Genomic DNA, 19,966 nt, shown 5'->3' with positions numbered 1-19,966 from the left:
CGATACACTATTGTGGGGTAAGACTGGTAACAGGTGCCTTTGGACTAGGGAGCAGTTCCACTATTTTGGGTTCTGCACCATCAAAAATTGATGGCAGCTGCTCACCCATAGTACCCTAACTGTCATCTCCTCTTTCCAGATATGAGATCTACCTCCCAAAACGGCAACACAGGTCTGGGGCTACGATCACCAAGTTTGAGTCTTGGTCAAGCACACAGTTTTAATCTGCCAGGAAGTTTCATATCAGTGCACACTATGCTGCAGAGTGAAAATCTCATTCTAGAAAACTCTTTATCTGTAATTCTCTTTACATATTGGCTATTTTCTTCACATATGGGGGACATGGTCTCATCTGAAATGTGAAACAAGCCTGTAAAAGAAAGGGGGGGGGGGGGGGCAGTTCTCAATTCTTGAGCAGTGACCCTCATGTTTTTTTTTTTGTGCAATTTGGGTTAGTTTATGTTCAATCCTTGCACCCAATTTACTCTTTCATCTACCTACTTTTTTTCTCGTCAAGCAGAATGATATTTATGCCCGGTGCTTAATACCTGTTTGTATCACTTATAATGCTGGTATTTATGAATTTTTTAGCATTTGACTCCGGAAAGACCATTTTTCTTTGTAGTGTGGTCTTGCCAACAGCAAATTTTCTGGATGGAAAGTCGCTCAATCTACTCATATACTTTAAAATTTGAAAGTAAATCTAGCAATGCTAGAATGTATACAAAATACTGATATACCCATTTTCAAGTTGTTGTTTAAAGATTCGCGACTTTTAAAACTTACGTAGATTATCTTTTTGATGATAGAACTTTACATAAGAAGTTATTAAGAACATTGCGAATATCACATGACGAACAATTGAATGACTAAATCAGTGTTATCAACCCTCATTCATTGACACATGTAATAAATTCATCGAAGCAGTGAAGTTCAGAGCTGTAAAAATTTCTGAAATTAAAAGTATACATTGCCTAATGAATGTATTATTTTGGGGTGAAAGAACACAATAATTACTAGTTTTGGAATGTAATAATTCACTATGGCTTCATTTTAATTCTAATAAGTTTCACACTGTAATGAAACATTGTCTAAATGCCTCTCTTTCTCTCTCTCTCTCTCTCTCTCTCTCTCTCTCTCTCTCTCTCTCTCTCTCTCATTTGTTATAACTTATCGCTGTTATATTGTATTTGTATTGCAGTCATTACATTAAAATTGGCTATATTGATTCTGCAATTTATACTATTATGTTATTGCTAAGAATTGATTTAAAGAATAAACGTATATATTTATTTGTAAGATTTTGTAAATTTATACCACTGGAACTCTTTCAAAATATTTGATTGCATAATACTGCCAATAAATACAATGACTTTCTTTCTTCTGTTTATAATTGTAATAGATGTTGGACACTTTGACTCCAAGTATGTTATACAGAAACGCAGTGATTTTTTGCAAAAGGCAAAACTATGTGTTCGAAGAATTGTGGAGAGGAGGGTACGTGATGTATTTTAAGTAGGTTATAAAGAGTAACTATAACAACAAAAACAATAAATTATTTGTGATTGGCAAGCTTTCGGAGCCAGTGGCTCCTCCAGACAGAAGCGTTGAAGGGGAAGGAAGAAGGGTAAAGGAAAAGGCCTGGAGAGTTCCAGGAAAAGGTGTAGATTTTGGAAAAGTCACCCAGAACTTCGGATTAGGCGAAAAATAGAAACGACACATGTCATATACCAGCTATTATGTAAAAACTGTTCAGCTTTCTACATCTGCATGACTACCACCAAATTATCAGTTAGGATAAGTGGGCATAGGCATAGTGTATATACTGGAAACTCACAATATCCTGTTGCAGAGCATGCTCTACAACATGGCATACGTGACCTCGGCACTTGTTTCACCACACATGCCACCTGGATTCTTCCACCAGACACCAGTTTCTCAGAACTCCGCAGGTGGGAACTAGCACTACAACGTGTCCTTGGTTCTCACCACCCACCTCGCCTTAATTTACGTTAATTTCTCCTGTCTCAGCTTTTCTTCACTGTAATTACTCTTTGCTTCACTCCGTTTTAGCTTTCTACATCTTTCATTGTCTTTCCCGTCTATTTTCACTGCCCCCTCCCACAACTGTTGCATACAATACACTTACCTTCTCACTCTTATTAACCATATACAGTTTTAGTAGTAATCTCTGTCTTGCATATTACCCTGTCTTCCACCTTTAAGCTCTCAGGTTTCCGAATCTTGCCCGATGTAGTCCCCAACAATTAGTCTTTCCTTCTCATCCTGTACGGTAAGTCACCCATGACCCATGGTTCTGGGTGACTTTCCCAAAATCTACCCCTTTTCTTAGACCTCTTCAGTCCTTTTCCTTCATCCTTCTTGCTTCCCCTGCAACCCTTCAGCCTGAAGAAGGAGTCACTGGCTCCAAACGCTTGCCTATCACAACAGTCTTTTATGTGTGTGTTCTGCCACTGCTTGGTGAGTAGATTTTTTATCTATCCAATTAAATAATTTTATAAAGATTATCTGTGTGTGATGTTTTATTGGTATACAACTTGTTATAAACAAAACTTATTTTTACCATTTAATATGTTTCCAGATATTTACCAGTGGTAAAGATGAAATTGGGTTGATTGTACTTGGTTCTGACAAGACACAGAATCCACTTGATTACCCAAATGTTAGTGTGGAATTTCCTCTTGCACTACCTACATGGCAGATGATATCCTTTGTGGAGAAATCTTTTCATGAAAGTGAAATAAAAAGAGATTGGATAGATGGTGTTGTTGTTGGCATGCAAGTCTTGAAAGATGAGCTAGAGTAATTATTTTAAGCTGTCTGTTTCATGACATTCCTGGAACATGCTCCAGAATGTGTGTTACACAAATCACAGTGACATAGTTGTGACTTTATAAACTTGAATCAATATGTTTTTGTAATGAAAAAGTAACAGAAGGCACAATACCTGCAGAAATAGGAAATTTTTTTGTGTGATTTTACTGCATGAATGTTTTTTACAGTTTTTCAGCTCAATAATTAAGTAGGTATTGATACAAGGCTTTGCCAAAAACCCATCTGTCACCTACAATTCCAGCCCTGTCACTGGCATTCCGTACCCCACAATATGACTGGGCCACTATGAAAGCAGCCACATCATTATCAAATTCACTGAAACTACTGCATAGCAATTTGCTTGAGTATGGCTGCAGTTGTGGTCTTCTGTTTGGTTTAAGCACTGCGTCAATACCTTCTCCTCCATGGATTGTTTCCAGTATTTGGAGATGAAACATTAGGCAGCAAAACGTGCCTTATAACCAAAATCTAATGAACATATAATTAAATTAACTAAAGATGTAATGTTGCACTCTCAGGTAAGACTGATCTTGAATACAAAGCCAAAGTGGAAATTAATTGTAAGCTGCAACATTCATCTCACTTTTTGTTATTGAAATTATTCACAGTGCCATAGGGAGAACTGAGTTTATGTGTTTTATAGAGTCAGATACACGCTGTGGCACAGGGTGCTGTCCATTATTCTCCTGACTATGATGTCCAGCTATGGTAGTCTTCCCTCTTCTTTGGTCTCCATAGTGAATTTGATTTTGTGGCGTGTGGAGTTCAGATGTACAAAGAAGTCAAGAAGTTTGTCTCTTCCATGAGGCCAGATGACAAGTGTGTTATCCACATAACAGAAGAAGAAGAAGAAGATGGATTTCCATTTGGATGACATCAGGGCCTCTTCTTCGAAGCGCACCATAAACATATTCACAATCTCTGGTCAGAGTGGGCTGCCTATTGCGACACCATCTGTTTGCGGAAGGGAGGTGTGCCACAAGTCAGTGAAGTGGGAAAGTTGACCAAGTAATATGCGTGATGTGTCATACCTCGACCGATATTGAGAACAGAATAAAAAATTCAGAGGCATTACTTTTCAGCACTCCCATGCATATTCTGTATGCAAGAAAAGCTTATAGAGCAGGTTTCTCATTCAGAAATTCTATTTCAGTGTTGGTTGTTTACACGATGACCGTGTTAAGCATAATGGAAGAAGGAGAAATGTTTATCAGCATTCCAGATTTGGCAGTGGCAGGCTCATGGTCTGCTGAGACTCTGGTTTATTGTTTCACTATATTGCTGCTTGCATTGCTCAGAATCTCATTTTGTGCCAACATAGAATTGGTAGGTTCAGGAGGGCCATGCTAAATGCCTTGCAGGGCCTCAGTAGTGCCACCCAACTAGCACCTGAGAGGGCAGACAAGTGTTCGCTCATGCGTACGTGATCCTGCAGTGAAGTTGTGTACATTTAGTCAGGAAGTGGGCTTGTATACAGTGAGACAGATATCCACACAGACAATGTGATGGCATCTGGAGCAGCACAGACTGTCAAGCCCTTAATGCAGCTCTAGAGAGAGGTGAACTGACAGCGGTGCAACTGACAACAATGCCAGACACAGGAATGGCACTGTGTCATCGTGTCAGACGAGTCTCGGTTCTGCAACATCGTCACAATTGATGTACTTGTGTTTGGAGGCTCTGATGCCAACAGACCTGGCCAGATTGTACCTGTCATTCTCATGCGGGTCCAGCATGTGATGTGATGGTATGGGGTGCAACTGGATACATGTCACAACTTCTGGTTCACATATCCAGTAATTTGGACAGCAGTCATTGCATTTGTGTTTTGTTAAGGCCTATCGCTGTGCCCTATTTTCAAGGGCTCCGTGATTGTAGATTGTATTTTATTGGTCCTGTTGTCTACATAGCAGCTTATGCATAAGACATTGGACAAGTCAAGTTATAAATATACAGGCTGAAAGTAATTTCAAAGCATACATATTTAAGCTTACAATAATACACTTTACACACAAGTATTTATATAACACATTTCATAAATTTAAATATTCTTCAATGGAATAAAAGCAGTGATGCTGTAAATATGACTTTAGAGATTTTCCAAATGTATTGACCTCAGTGATAGCTTTTATGTTTTCAGGAAGTTTGTTATAAAGCTTAACTCCCATGTGAAAAGTACCTTTTTGGCACAGTGCTATGCTGATTTGAGTCATATGTAAGTTCCTGTTTTGTCTGGTAAAGTGCTCATGTATATCACAGTTTTTTTTAGCCTCTGGTCCTTGCCTATTACATTTAATTTAAAGAACAAAAGGGTTTCCATAATGTATACACACGGTAATGGGAGAATACCAGATTTCTTAAACAGGGGTTTACAAGAGTCTCTAGGCTTGCACCCAAACAAGATTCTAATGGCCCTTTTTTTGTAGTTTAAAAGTGCTATTAGCTATTTTAGAGTTTCCCCAGAAGGTGACCCCATATCTAAGACGAGAATGAAAGTACGCATGATATGCATTCAATACTGTTTTCTCACTACAGCATGATTTTAATGAACAAAGAAGATAACGTGTTTTGGTCAGTTCTGCATTGAGACATTCAATATGCTTGTTCCATCTGATGTTACTCTGCAGCCAAAGTCCTAAGAATTTGGTTTCAGTACTGTTACCAACTGGTTCGTCATTGATAGAGACTGATGGGATAAACATGTCCTTGTTAGGAACATTGTGGAATTTTAGAGCAACAGTTTTCTTACTGTTTATTACAAGCCGATTACTCTGTGCCCAGCTGCTAAGTTGTTTTGTGACTGTGTTTACTGTCTGCTGTAACTGTTCATCGTCGTCTCCTTTTAGTAGAATCGTGGTGTCATCTGCAAATATGATTCATTTGTGTGCATCAATATTTAAGCTTAGATCATTTATGTACAGAAGAAACAGAAGGGGTCCCAATACAGATCCTTGGGGTACACCACATTTTATTTGTTTATAGTCAGATAAGTGATTAGATACAGTTTTTAGTTCAATATTTGTGTGCTTGACGCACACTGCCTGCATACGATTTGTCAGGCAGGAACTGATCCACTTGTTGGACAGACCTCGAATACCATATCTTTCTAGCTTTGATAGCGGAATTTTATGGTCCACCATGTCAAAAGCTTTTGACAAGTCAATAAAGACTCCTATTGTTTCCTGTTTTTTGTCCATCAGTTTTAGGATGAAATTGATGCACTCATAGACAGCAGTTGTCGTTGACCTCTTATTTCTGAATCCATGTTGTTCATTACATAGGATGCTGTTTTTATTTATAAATTTCATAAGTTTCTCATACATAACTTTTTCCAGTACTTTAGAGATGCAGGAGGAAATTGTGATGGGTCTGTAGTTATTTACATTGTCTTTATCCCCTTTTTTATATACAGGAATAACTTTTGATGTTTTTAACACATCAGGGAAAGTGCCTGCCTGAAGTGAGCAGTCGCATAAATGTGTGAGTACTTCAGTTAGGTTTGATGCGCTCTCCTTTAACACTGTTGCAGGTATACCATCAATACCTGCCGATTTGGAATTTTTTATTCCTTTTATTGCTTTAGCTACTTCATCTTGTGAAACAGAACCGATGTACATTGATCCTCTACATGTACTTATTTTATATTCATTTGCCTGGATGCTCTTAAAGTTTGATTGTAACATATTTTCAGCAACACCTGTGAAAAAGTTGTTAAATGTGTTAGCTACTTCTAAGGGGTTTGTTACTTTTTTATTTTTATGTGATAGTGTTATATTTTTCCAAGGTTGTCTGTATTCTCCACATTCTTTTTTTATAACACTCCACATAGCCTTTGATTTATTAGCTGAATTATAAATGATTTCATCATTATGCATTATTTTTGCTGCTTTTATTACTTTTCTTAATATTTTGGAGTATTTTTTATAGTATGCGCGTACTACAGGTGAGGAATTTTTCGAGTTACATATTTCATGAAGTAGTCTTCTCTTCTGGCATGAAACCCTTATTCCCTTTGTGATCCAGCTGTTTGTTCTAGAGTTTCCCCGTATGGTTAATGTTTTCAGTGGGAATGCAAGTTCAAAGAAATGGGTTAATGTATCAATGAAAGTGTCGAATTTTTCATTTATATCATTCATTTTGTACACTCCTAGCCATTTTTCTTTGTGTAATAAGTTGTTGAAGTAGTTCACATTATGCTGATTATAGCTTCGATATGCTGTTCTAAAAGACATGTTGTTAATAATACTGCCTTGTACTTTTATGCTTAATATTTGAGCAAGATGATCACTAAAACCTGCATTGAAAATTTTTAGTGAGGTGTTGTGTAAACTCTTATTTACTAGAAACTGATCAAGAGCTGTTTGACAAGTTTCTGATACTCGGGTAGCTGCTTTTACTTCAGCCTTTAAATTGAAGGACGTTGCAAGGTTCAAAATGGTCTCCCTATTTCCACTATTCGTGAGGAAGTCAATATTGAAGTCACCACAGATTATAAATTCACAATCCATTTTATTTACTTTATTTAGCAATGACTCCATTTTGTTTAAGAAAAGTTCAAAATTCCCAGACGGTGATCAGTAAACTGTAGCAATAACCAGGTTGAACTGAGTAATTTTTATAGCTGCAATTTCATAATCCTTTTCGACATTTGCCCTAGTTAAGTCAGGTAGTGTAATAAAATCTACATTATCCTTTGTGTAAATTGCTACCCCACACTGTTTGCTGTTTTTCCTGCAGTAGTAAGCACCCAAGACAAATTTGTTTATTTTAGTATTCTGGATTAATTCTGGGTTAAGCCAGTGCTCAGAAATGCATAACACTGAGATATCATTAAGTTCATGTGTTAATAGAACGTTAATTTCATCGATCTTATTACGCAGGGATTGCACATTATGGTGATAAATTTTTAAATCGGGCGTATTCACAATTTGGTAATTGGGAATCATATTTACAGCATCACATACCTCTAGTTTAAATTAGGAATGTCAGCAGCGTTGTATTTTTGTTCTTCTTTCTTGTTTATTTTGTTTTCCTCGCTGTTGGAAGGATGTTCAGGAAGCTGATAAATTGTTCTATCCCTTACAAGTCTTTCTTTGATGTTATCTTTTAACAAGATAATGCAAGACTACACATCACCTGAGCTGTACTGAGCTACCTCGATACAGAGAGTGTTCCACTGTTGCCGTATCCAGCATTTTCTTCAAATCTGTCACCTGTGGAGAACATCTGTTCACAGGATGCCAAGAGATGGGTATGCCACCAGCCGCCAGCCACCAGTCGCCAGCCACTACAGTTGAAGAACTCTGACATATGACATTCAGTTGAGTAGCATGAAATGATGTACCCATGGCTGTAATCCAACCTCGATTTGATATCCAGTGTGATGAGAGCTGTTCTGCTTTTCCAGTTTCAATACTGAAATTCATATATTATTTTTATGCTATCCTAACCAGATTGGACTGTGGTGTCATACAGCATAAAATATCTTACAACGTGTTGAATTAGTTATGAGAAGTGTAGAACAGCCAGCAGGGGAAAGATGTTGGCAATGAGACAGCTTTTATGTATAACAGCAGTACAGTGTTTCACAGTGCATAATGCTTCCGCAGATTGAGAACAAAATGTGTGGTTTGCTTTCATCCATTTTCACAAACATAGCCTAAAAAATAATGTTGACATTACTGTGCATTTCTCTCTGAGGCATATTGCACTCTGAGAATGTTCATCGAATTCAGTTACTTTGTATTATATTTCAGTAACAGTGACATAATAGCAAATTGGACTGTATAAGTTTTTACGGATTTTTTTTCCAGACACACACTACCATTTCTTCAGATTTATTTAATTTGGGTATAAATCCTTTCCAGCATATATGCTGTACACAAAATGTTGAACATAAAATGTAGCTATCTGCTGATTTAACATCTTGCTGAGTATACCGGTACAATATTTTGTTGTAACAAATAGTTCAATGTATTTTACACACTTATAAACTTATTTATACAGTTATAGTAATTTATACCATTGCATTTATGTTGTACCTTAATGTTCTGGAAGACGATATTATAAGGAACCTCATACTTTTCCTGGATGATAGAGTTGTCTATAATGAATTATTGCCTGAAAAAAATCTGCACAAATTTGAGTCAGATCATAACATTTCAATTTGGTCCAAAGATAGGCAACTGAGTTTAAGTTTTCAGAAATGTAAATTGGAGCACATCACAAAACAAAAAAAAGACAGTATTGTATGACTACATTATCAAATAATCACAGTTTTAATTGGTCAACTCATACAAATATCTGGATGAAATGAAATGGTGACATAGACTCACTTGTAGGCAAAGCAGAATGCAGACTTCAATTCATTGGTAAGATACTGGAAAATGCAATCAGTCTATAGAGGACATTGCTTACAAAATACTTGTGTGGCCCATTCTAGAATATTGCTTAAGTATGACCCATAACAAATAAGGCTAATGGCAGACATTGAATGTATACAAAATAGTGTAGCATGATTGATCATAGATTTATTTGATGCATGGGAGAGCATCAAGAAGCTACTAAAAATTGGAAATGCCAGACAAGTGAAGATAGACGCCAAATATATGACAAAACCTAATTTATGAAATTTCAGGAACCTGTATTAAGTGAGGTATTTAGGGATTATACAATAACCGCATATGTATCACTCCTATAGGGACCATGAAGGCAAGATTAATTACAGCATGCACAGAACCATTTAAAGAATCATTCTTCCCACACTCCACATGAGCATTGAATGGGGAAAAACCATAATGTGTGGTACAACAATGTACTTTGTCGGACAAACCCACAGTGGTTTATACAGTGTGCATGGAGACATGGAATCAGTTGACAGTAGCTGGGTAATGGTTCATATTGATTCCCATTTCCCTGTTGCAGTAGGTGATCTTATGCCTTTAATTATTTTTTCATTGCCATCTTAACTTGCATTCTTCAATTCAGTTTATTAACCCTTCTTATCTCTTTGTATTAGGGCAAATGTACAGTTAACTTTTGAGGAATTTGTATTTTCAATTTATCAACTGGAGTTTTGTTTCATATGCAGCAGCAATGTTACAAATTATTTGTTTCAGTTTCTTTACAATAATTTGCTGTTTCATGGGTGCCTTGAAGGAAATAAAAGATCTCGAAAGTGTCTTAATGACAACCGATGGCCTCATGTTGACAAGACAGCTGGTTGCCTTGCAGAGGGCAGGGCTTGACGGTCTGAACATCAGCTTAGACACCCTGCAGTCCCAACGCTACAACCAGATCACGAGGAGGAAAGGCTGGGAGCGTGTCATGGTTGGCATAAATCTAGCCTTGCAACTTGAATACGACCCTGTGAAGGTATTACTAGTGCAGCTGTCATCGCATGCAGACTTTCATAAACAAAATATATAAATCTGTTGTTAAGAATATCAATACAAGAATCACCATTTTAAAGCAGTATGCCCACACCCTCGCCCCCATCCCCGCTCCCACCCTCACCGCTGTCTCCACACTGCAGCTGTAAGTGAAGGAAGGTATATTAAGACAGAAGAAGTAAATTTTAGCTGACGATGCTAACAGTTTCGTAGTTTATACAACATAAAAAGGATGCCTTGCAAGTTTACCAATTAAAAATCTTATATTTTCCTCCCAAGAGAGTCTTATGAGACTCAAGATCTTTACAGTTTCTCTTTTTTTCTTTTGTGTCTTTAGTTTAAAATAAGTTTCCACTATTGTGGTGTTGTTTTGGTAAAAATACTCGATTGTTTGGAAAAATTATTCTTAATTCTGTAGTCACATTTTTGTTGTGTCTAAGTACTACTGGTTTCAGTAGCAAGTGCCAGCATCAGTTCATCTTATTATCTAACATTTCTGTGCAAAATAAAAGCTGACCACTGTGGCCGAGCGGTTCTAGGCACTTCAGTCCAGAACCGTGCTGCTGCTATGGTCGCGGGTTCGAATCCTGCCTCAGGCAGGGATGTCCTTAGGTTAGTTAGGTTTAAGTAGTTCTAAGTCTGGGGGACTGATGACCTCAGATGTTAAGTCCCATAGTGCTTAGAGCCATTTGAACCATTTTGCAAAATAAAAAGCTTCTGTACAACTGCAAACTAGACATACCATTTTCAGGGTGCAGTTCACATCTATTGAAAGCACAACAGTGACCTTTACTTTTAGTAGATAAGACACCTACTGAGGTAAGTGACTTGATGACTGCACACAAGAAGTTGTCATTTATTCCATATGTAGCTACCATGCAGACTCATATTTTGTATTAGTTTGTCCTTACTCTTCCAAAAGGTTAAACCTTGTCTCTGCAGCCGCAGCTTCCTCTCTTCAGCAGTTGTCTTCATCTCCACGTGTGAAGAAAATCCCATTCATTGATCATATTGTTTAAGTAGGATGTTCTCAGTCATCCCCTTGTTTTCTTACCTACGATCTTGCCTTCAGAAATGTTTTTTAAAAGATTATCGTCTCCAGTTAAGTGTCCAGTGTATTTTGCTTTGCCCTGGCCTATAACTTTCAGTGGTTCTTTCTTCTCTCCTATTTCCTTTAATTTTTCTGTCAATGCAGATAGTTCTTGTACTTCTCCTCCAGAACCACATTTCAGCAGGTCTGAGGCGAGCTTCCTTTGGCTTTTCTAATGTACAGATTTTGCATCTGTGTGTCAGAACACTCCACACAAAGGTCTTTACAAATATTTTCTTAATGTGGAAGCTGATATGTTTATTCAGTTGCAGCTTCTTCTTATTTTGGAAGGAACTCTTCACCTGTGCTATTCTTTTCTTGAATGCCTTGAAATATTGATTGTTTTCTTGCAAAATGCTACTGAGATATTGAATTTCAGTTCCTTTCTTGAGTTGCTCATTGCCTGTTCTTGTGTCAGTCCTACCTCCTCCTCCTTTCTTGTCTGTAGCCATAACTTTTGTCTTCTTTGTATTCATTTTTAGCTTTAGTTTTACCACTTCTTGATTTAAGGCCTGAAACATTTTATTTAGTTCCTACTCTGATTTACTATTGTGATGTCATCAATCTGCAGTGTATATGCATGCAATTAAGTTTCCATATCGACATCATGCTCCAAAAACCACCTAACTGTGTGTGGCAGGGGGTACGTCTCATGCCACCAACTGATCCCCTCTGCCTTGTTCCACTTGTGAACAGTGCTTGGGAAGAATGACTGTCAGTACACTTCTGTATTATCTCTAACTTCTCAAATTTTCTTCTCGTGATCATTTCGTGAATTGTATATGAGAGAAACTATTATGTTGTCAGACTCTTCTCGGAAACTACTCTCTCGAAATTTGGGTAGTAAATCTTTCCGTGATGCACAACTGCTCTCTTATGGCATCTACCACTGGAGTTGCTGAGCATCTCTGTAATGATCTCACAGCGACTAAATGATCCTGTGACAAAACACTCCGCATTTCATTGGATCTTCTTTCTCTCTTCTGTCAGTCTTACTGGGTAAGGACACAGGGGTAATTTACATTCACTTAAGATTCTTCCTGTGAATCTTAGTCTGGCATCTGCTTTTCTATTGCTGTTTTATGTGGTCATTCCACTTTAAGGTTGCTCTGGATAGTTACTTCTAGATATTTTATGGTAGATTCTGTTTCCAGCAATTTGTCATTAATAGTGTAGTTGTACAGTATTGGATTTCTTTTCCTGTGTGTGTGTGTGTGTGTGTGTGTGTGTGTGTGTGTGTGTGTGATATGTTACATTTATTTATGTGCAGGGTCAACTGCCAGAGCCTACATCATTCACCAATCCTCTGCAGGTCATTGTGCAAATTGATACTGTCTTCTGTTATTGCTACTTTCTGATGGACAAGTGTAGTACCTGTGAACAATATTAAGGAGCCTCTGACACTTTCTACTGGATCATTTATATACATTGTAAATGTAATGGTCCTATCACATTTCCATGGCGTATTCCAGAAATTACCTTTTGATTCTGGTCATCTTTTCTTTGTTGTTGTTATTACTTCCTAGATGAACATATTAAGGAAGTAAGGTGATAGAAGGCACCCGTATCTCACTGCCCTTCTGGTTTTCCTTCTTTCATATCCGGTTCAGTACTCTGACTTTAGTATATACTCAAAATTAATCATCTGTCCTTCCACTTTGGACATTACTTTAAGGAATGATGATATAATGGTAATCTGTTTATTAAACAATATTTTAACGATACACTATGCTTTCTGATCATATAGTGGCTTTATGATGGAATTTGATACTGAAATTAGTAATCATTAGACAAAATAAAAGTGAAGCTATAATAAAAGAAAGTAATATTTTGGATCATGTCAGTTGTTGTTCCAAACAACAGCACGTCAGGAATAGGTTCAAATGGCTCTGAGCACTATGCGACTTAACTTCTGAGGTCATCAGTCGCCTAGAACTTAGAACTAATTAAACCTAACTAACCTAAGGACATCACACACATCCATGCCCGAGGCAGGATTCGAACCTGCGAATGTAGCGGTCATTCGGTTCCAGACTGTAGCGCCTAGAACCACACGGCCACTCTGGCTGTCCAGGAATAGGTACTAAATTATTTGTCCGCTGATGACCTCACAGCTTAGAACACTAAAACACAAATGTTAATTGTTTGTTATGTGCCCTGGTAGAGTTTACAGCTGTTTACAGTTCACGATTGGTTGTTGGAGATTGGACATTACTCACATAGTGTATTTAGTGCACAGTGCAGAAAAAGGCAGTGTCCAGAAAAGTAAACAAGTGTAAAGGCAAAAGTTTCATGACAGGATGTTGTGTCACCATACTTGGAAGACAATTATAGCCAAAGACAGAAATTTAAAAGAAACTGGCTCATTTGAGCTGCGGAGACCTAGTCGAGGATTCTCAGTAGATAATTGTTAGCACAGTAGAATTTATAAAGAGACAATGTCAGTTCGTGTCAGGGAAGGTTGATTGGTAAGTATCTATCAGCTTTCTCGTAAAACTCACGATTTGAAGAATACACATCAAGGAAAAGGTAGAAGTCCAAGAGTGTCAAATCTAGACAATAATATCAATCATCCAACAGTTTTGCAAAATCCCCAGTTGTACTTTACTTACTTACTTACTTACTAACTTACTCAGATTTGCTGTGTACCATACAAGGAACTGGTTTCCACTAGTTCACTTGATCAGCTGCCAAGTTCTCACCTTCCTCCAAGTTTGTGTCCATGGATTGAAGATTCATTGCAAAAGTTCCAGGTGTTAAAAGGTCTTCCTGTACATCTGTATCTGTCCATTGATTTCAACAACAGTGTTGATTTTGGGATTCTTCCACCTTACATGCGTAGAACATAACCTGCAATCCTCAGTCTTCTTTCAACAATAATTTTGTGCAGGCTGTGTAGACCTCTTATTCTCAGCACTTCATCGTTTGTAACTTGGTTGGGTTAACATCTTCAGAATTCATCTCTAGCATTGTTGGTGAAAAACATGGAGACTGTGTGCTGATTTTACTGACATTTTCCAAGTCTCACACATATAAACGATAAAGGAGTGCAGTCAAAGCTTTGTTGGCATATTACAGACCTAATTGCCATATGGACTGATTTTCCAGTTCTGCTGGTGATTTCTGCATCTGTGACCTCATTATTACATACAAAGCTACCGAGATATGGCAATCTGTCAACATCTTGTATTATCTTCTATTGCACTGTAATCGGGGAAGAGACGAGTAATTTCCACTTACTTTGCACATTCTGTTTACCTTATCCCTATTAATTTTCAGCCCTACACAATAGGGCATTTAATGAGAAAGCATATAAAAATTAACTTGATGCCTTCCAAGGAGATGGTCTCTACTTAGTCTCTACTCCTTCAAGCCTGACTTTGTAAGTGTAGACCAGACATGGCTTAAATTCAGAGAAATAGTATCGACATCAATTAAGAGATATATACCAAATAAATTGAAAGGATACCAAATAAATTAAAAGGGTGGTGCACAAAATATGTCAAAACTCAGCTGCAGAAGCAATGAAAAAAAGCATGTCAAAATTTAAAAGAATGCAAAATCTCCAAGATTAGCGATGTTTTACTGAAGCTCGAAACTTAGGGTGGGTTTCAGTGCAAGATGTGTTTAATAGTTCCCATAGTGAAACTTCGTTTTGAAATCTGGAAGAAAATCCAAAGAGGTTCTGGTTGCATGTGTAGTACACCAATGGCAAGACACAACCAATACCTTCACTGCGCAATAGCTGTGGTAATATTACTGATGACAGTGCTACTAAAGCAGGGTTACTAAACACGGATTTCTGAAATTTCTTCACCAAAGACAACAAAGTTATTATTGCAGTATTCAAATCAAGAACAACTGCAACTGTGAGTAACTTAGTAGTAGCTCTCCTCAGTGTCATAAAGCAGTTATGTTTCTTTCAGAGAATGCTGATACAATAGCTCCATTAGAAATCATATATAGCCCTGGAGATTCTAAAAGGTATCAGATAGATTATATAATGGTAAGACAGAGATTTAGGAACCAGGTTTTAAATTGTAAGACATTTCCAGGGGCAGATGTGGACTCTGACCACAATCTATTGGTTATGACCTGTAGATTAAAACTGAAGAAACTGCAAAAAGGTGGGAATTTAAGGAGATGGGACCTGGATAAACTGAAAGAATCATAGGTTGTACAGAGTTTCAGGGAGAGCATAAGGGAACAATTGACAGGAATGGGGGAAAGAAATGCAGTAGAAGAATAATGGGTAACTTTGATGGATGAAGTAGTGAAGGCAGCAGAGGATCAAGTACGTAAAAAGACGAGGGCTAGTAGAAATCCTTGGGTAACAGAAGAAATATTGAATTTAATTGATGAAAGGAGAAAATATAAAAATGCAGTAAATGAAGCAGGCAAAAAGGAATACAAATGTCTCAAAAATGAGATCGACAGGAAGTGCAAAATGGCTAAGCAGGGAGGGCTAGAGGACAAATGTAGGGATGTAGAGGCTTATCTCACTAGGGGTAAGATAGGTACTGCCTACAGGAAAATTAGAGAGACCTTTGGAGATAAGAGAACCACTTGCATGAACATCAAGAGCTCAGATGGAAACCCAGTTCTAAGCAAAGAAGGGAAAGCAGAAAGGTGGAAGGAGTATATAGAGGGTCTATACAAGGGCGATACACTTGAGGACAATATTATGGAAATGGAAGAGGATGTAGATGAAGATGAAATGGGAGATACAATACTGCGTGAAGAGTTTGACAGAGCACTGAAAGACCTGAGTCGAAACAAGGCCCCTGGAGTAGACAACATTCCATTGGAACTACTGACGGCCTTGGGAGAGCCAGTCCAGACAAAACTCTACCATCTGGTGAGCAAGATGTATGAAACAGGCGAAATACCATCAGACTTCAAGAAGAATATAATAATTCCAATCCCAAAGAAAGCAGGTGTTGACAGATGTGAAAATTACCGAACAATCAGTTTAATAAGCCACAGCTGCAAAATACTAACACGAATTCTTTACAGACGAATGGAAAAACTAGTAGAAGCCGACCTCAGGGAAGATCAGTTTGGATTCCGTAGAAATACTGGAACATGTGAGGCATTACTGACCTTACGACTTATCTTGGAAGAAAGATTAAGGAAAGGCAAACCTACGTTTCTAGCATTTGTAGACTTAGGGAAATCTTTTAACAATGTTGACTGGAATACTCTCTTTCAAATTCTAAAGGTGGCAGGGGTAAAATACAGGGAGCGAAAGGCTATTTACAATTTGTACAGAAACCAAATGGCAGTTATAAGAGTCGAGGGACATGAAAGGGAAGCAGTGGTTGGGAAGGGAGTAAGACAGGGTTATAGCCTCTCCCCGATGATATTCAATCTGTATATTGAGCAAGCAGTAAAAGAAATAAAAGAAAAATTCGGAGTAGGTATTAAAATCCATGGAGAAGAAATAAAAATGTTGAGGTTCGCCGATGACATTGTAATTCTGTCAGAGACAGCAAAGGACTTGGAAGAGCAGATGAACGGAATGGATGGTGTCTTGAAGGGAGGATATAAGATGAACATCAACAAAAGCAAAACGAGTGTAATGGAATGTAGTCGAATGAAGTAAGGTGATGCTGAGGGAATTAGGTTAGGAAATGAGACACTTAAAGTAGTAAAGGAGTTTTGCTATTTGGGGAGCAAAATAACTGATGTTGGTCGAAGTAGAGAGGATATAAAATGTAGACTGGCAATGGCAAGGAAAGCGTTTCTGAAGAAGAGAAATTTGTTAACATCGAGCATAGATGTAAGTGTCAGGAAGTCATTTCTGAAAGTATTTGTATGGAGTGTAGCCATGTATGGAAGTGAAACATGGATGGTAAATAGTTTGGACAAGAAGAGAATAGAAGCTTTCAAAATGTGGTGCTACAGAAGAATGCTAAAGATTAGATGGGTAGATCACATAACTAATGAGGAAGTATTGAATAGGATTGGGGAGAAAAGAAGTTTGTGGCACAACTTGACCAGAAGAAGGGATCGGTTGGTAGGACATGTTCTGAGGTATCAAGGGATCACCAATTTAGTATTGGAGGGCAGCGTGGAGGGTAAAAATAGTAGGGGGAGACCAAGAGATGAATACACTAAGCAGATTCAGAAGGATGTAGGTTGCAGTAGGTACTGGGACATGAAGAAGCTTGCACTGGATAGAGTAGCATGGAGAGCTGCATCAAACCAGTCTCAGGACTGAAGACCACAACAACAACATATAGCCACTCATTTGATAAAGATCCATACCTAGAGACTGAAAAGTTGCTCAGGTCACACCAATGCTCAAGAAAGAAAAGAGGAGTAATCTACTAAATAACAGACTCATATCACTAATGTTGATTTGCATTAGGATTTTGGAACATATATTGTGTTTGAATATTATGAATTATCTCAAAGATAATGATTCATTGATAAATAGCCAAGATAGATTCAGAAATATTGACCTTTTAAAACACAGCTAGCTCTTTAGTCACACAAAGTAATAAGTGCTGTCGACTGGGGCTCTCAAATTGATTCCATATTTGTAGATTTCCAGAAGACTTTTTGAAACAGTTCCTCACAAGTATTTTCTAATCATCTTGTGTGCCTATGGTGTATTGTCTCAGTTGTGCAACTGGATGTGTGGTTTCCTGTCAGAAAGGTCACAGTTCATAGTAATTGATGGAAAATCGTCAAGTAAAACAAAAGTGATATCTGACATTCCTCAAGGAAGTGTTATAGACCACCTGCTGTTGCCGATCTACATTAACAATTTAAGAGAGAATCTGAGCAGTCCTCTTAGATGATGATATCATTTACAGTCTTGCATATCATTTACTGTCTTGTAAAGTGATCAGATGATCAAAACGAACTGCAAAATGATTTAGGCTACCTATCCATATGATGCAAAAAGTGGTAACTGACCTTAAATAATAAAAATTGTTGTCATCCGCATGAGTAGTAGAAGGTATCTACTAAATTTTGGTTACATGATAATTCACGCAGATCTAAAGGCTGTGAAGTCTATTGAATACTTAGGAATTACATTTACAAATAACTTAAATTGGAATGCCCACATAGATAACGCGGTGGGAAAGCAAACAAAAGACTGTGATTTAATAGTAAAACATTTAGAAGGTTAGGATTACTAAAGAGACTATCTACAACTATACTTGTCTGTCCTCTTTTGGAGTATTCTGCATGGTGTGAGATCCTTACCAGATAGGACTGACAAAGGACATCATTTAAAAGTTCAAAGAAGGGCAGCTCATTTTGTATTATTGGGAAACAGGAAAGTGCATGCCACAGATATCGCATGTGAATTGGGGTGGCAGTCATTAAAGCAAAAGCATTTTGCTGGAGCAGGTTCTTAAAATTTCAATCATCAATTTTCTCCTCCGAATGTGAAAATATTTTGTTAGAGCCCTCTTACATAGGGAGAAATGATCATTGTAATAAAATAAGAGAAATCAGAGCTTGTACGGAAATATTGAAGTGTTTGGTTTTCCTCAAATGCTGTAGGGGAGTGGAATGGTAGATAAATAGGTTGAGGGTGGTTCTCTGAACCCTCTGCCAGCAATTAATTGTGAATTACAGACTAGTCATGCAGATATAGATAATGTAGATAGGCTTTCAATATTGTGCACTGATTCTCTAATTTTATACATTGCTCAAATACTTTCGTGGGGCTTTGGAGTGACCCCTTCAAAATAACACTTTACCAGTCTTCTTAATATGTATTTTGGTAACCCGGTTGATAAGAAGTTACAACAATACTCTCTTATTACTCCCCAGTTTTGGGTTTTATTAATGAACAAAATCGCCGCAGTGTTCCATAACAATTACGGGCTGAAGTTTCCTGCTGATGGAACCAATATGATTTTCTGTGTTTCTGAGCATACAGGTTGTGTATGCTGTTTGGAGCCTGTTGTATGCTGAATCAAATGTTTTTATTGTTGTGATCTTCCATCTGAAGATTGGTTTCATGGAGTTGCCCATGCTAGCTTATCCTCTGTGACCCTCTTCACCTCTGGGTAACTACTGCAGCGTACAATAACTTGAACTTGCTTACTGCAGTCAGTTTTTGGTCTCCTACAGTTGTTACCCCCATTATATTCACAGATGACCACATATTGTGGAAATTGCATATTGTAATGTAGGATGCAACAATAAGGTACAGAAAGTTTCTGTTGAAAATTACGAATTATTTAGGAATAAAGGAGATGGCTCACCAAAAGGCAGAAGCACTGTCTCATCGATAGGCACACGAACAAAAGGTATGTAGAATGAGATTTTCACCGTGCAGTGGAGTGTGCACTGATATGAAACTTCCTGGCAGATTAAAACTGTGTGCCGGACCAAGAGTCAAACTTGGGACCTTTGCCTTTCGTGGGCAAGTGCTGAGCTATCCTTGCACGACTCACGACCCATCCTCACAGCTTTACTTCCACCAGTACCTCGTCTTCTACCTTCCAAACTAAAAGGTACGTTACTTGGCGAGCTTCCAGAATGCACTTTCTTTTTCTAGCTGTAGGGAAAACATGTGCGCTCGCCCACACACACACACACACACACACACACACACACACACACACTCTCTCTCTCACATGCGCATGCATGTCTCCTT

The 19,966-nt window shown here is 37.9% G+C and overlaps 1 pseudogene; it reads left to right on the top strand.

The window, feature by feature from the left end:
- Window positions 1–1,368: 1,368 nt before the first annotated feature.
- LOC124622220 overlaps window positions 1,369–19,966 on the top strand; it is a 64,462-nt pseudogene continuing 45,864 nt past the window's right edge.

This window comes from Schistocerca americana, chromosome 7, assembly GCF_021461395.2.
Source record: "Schistocerca americana isolate TAMUIC-IGC-003095 chromosome 7, iqSchAmer2.1, whole genome shotgun sequence".
Lineage (NCBI taxonomy): Eukaryota > Metazoa > Arthropoda > Insecta > Orthoptera > Acrididae > Schistocerca > Schistocerca americana.
This window is presented reverse-complemented; position numbering and strand designations above follow the sequence as displayed.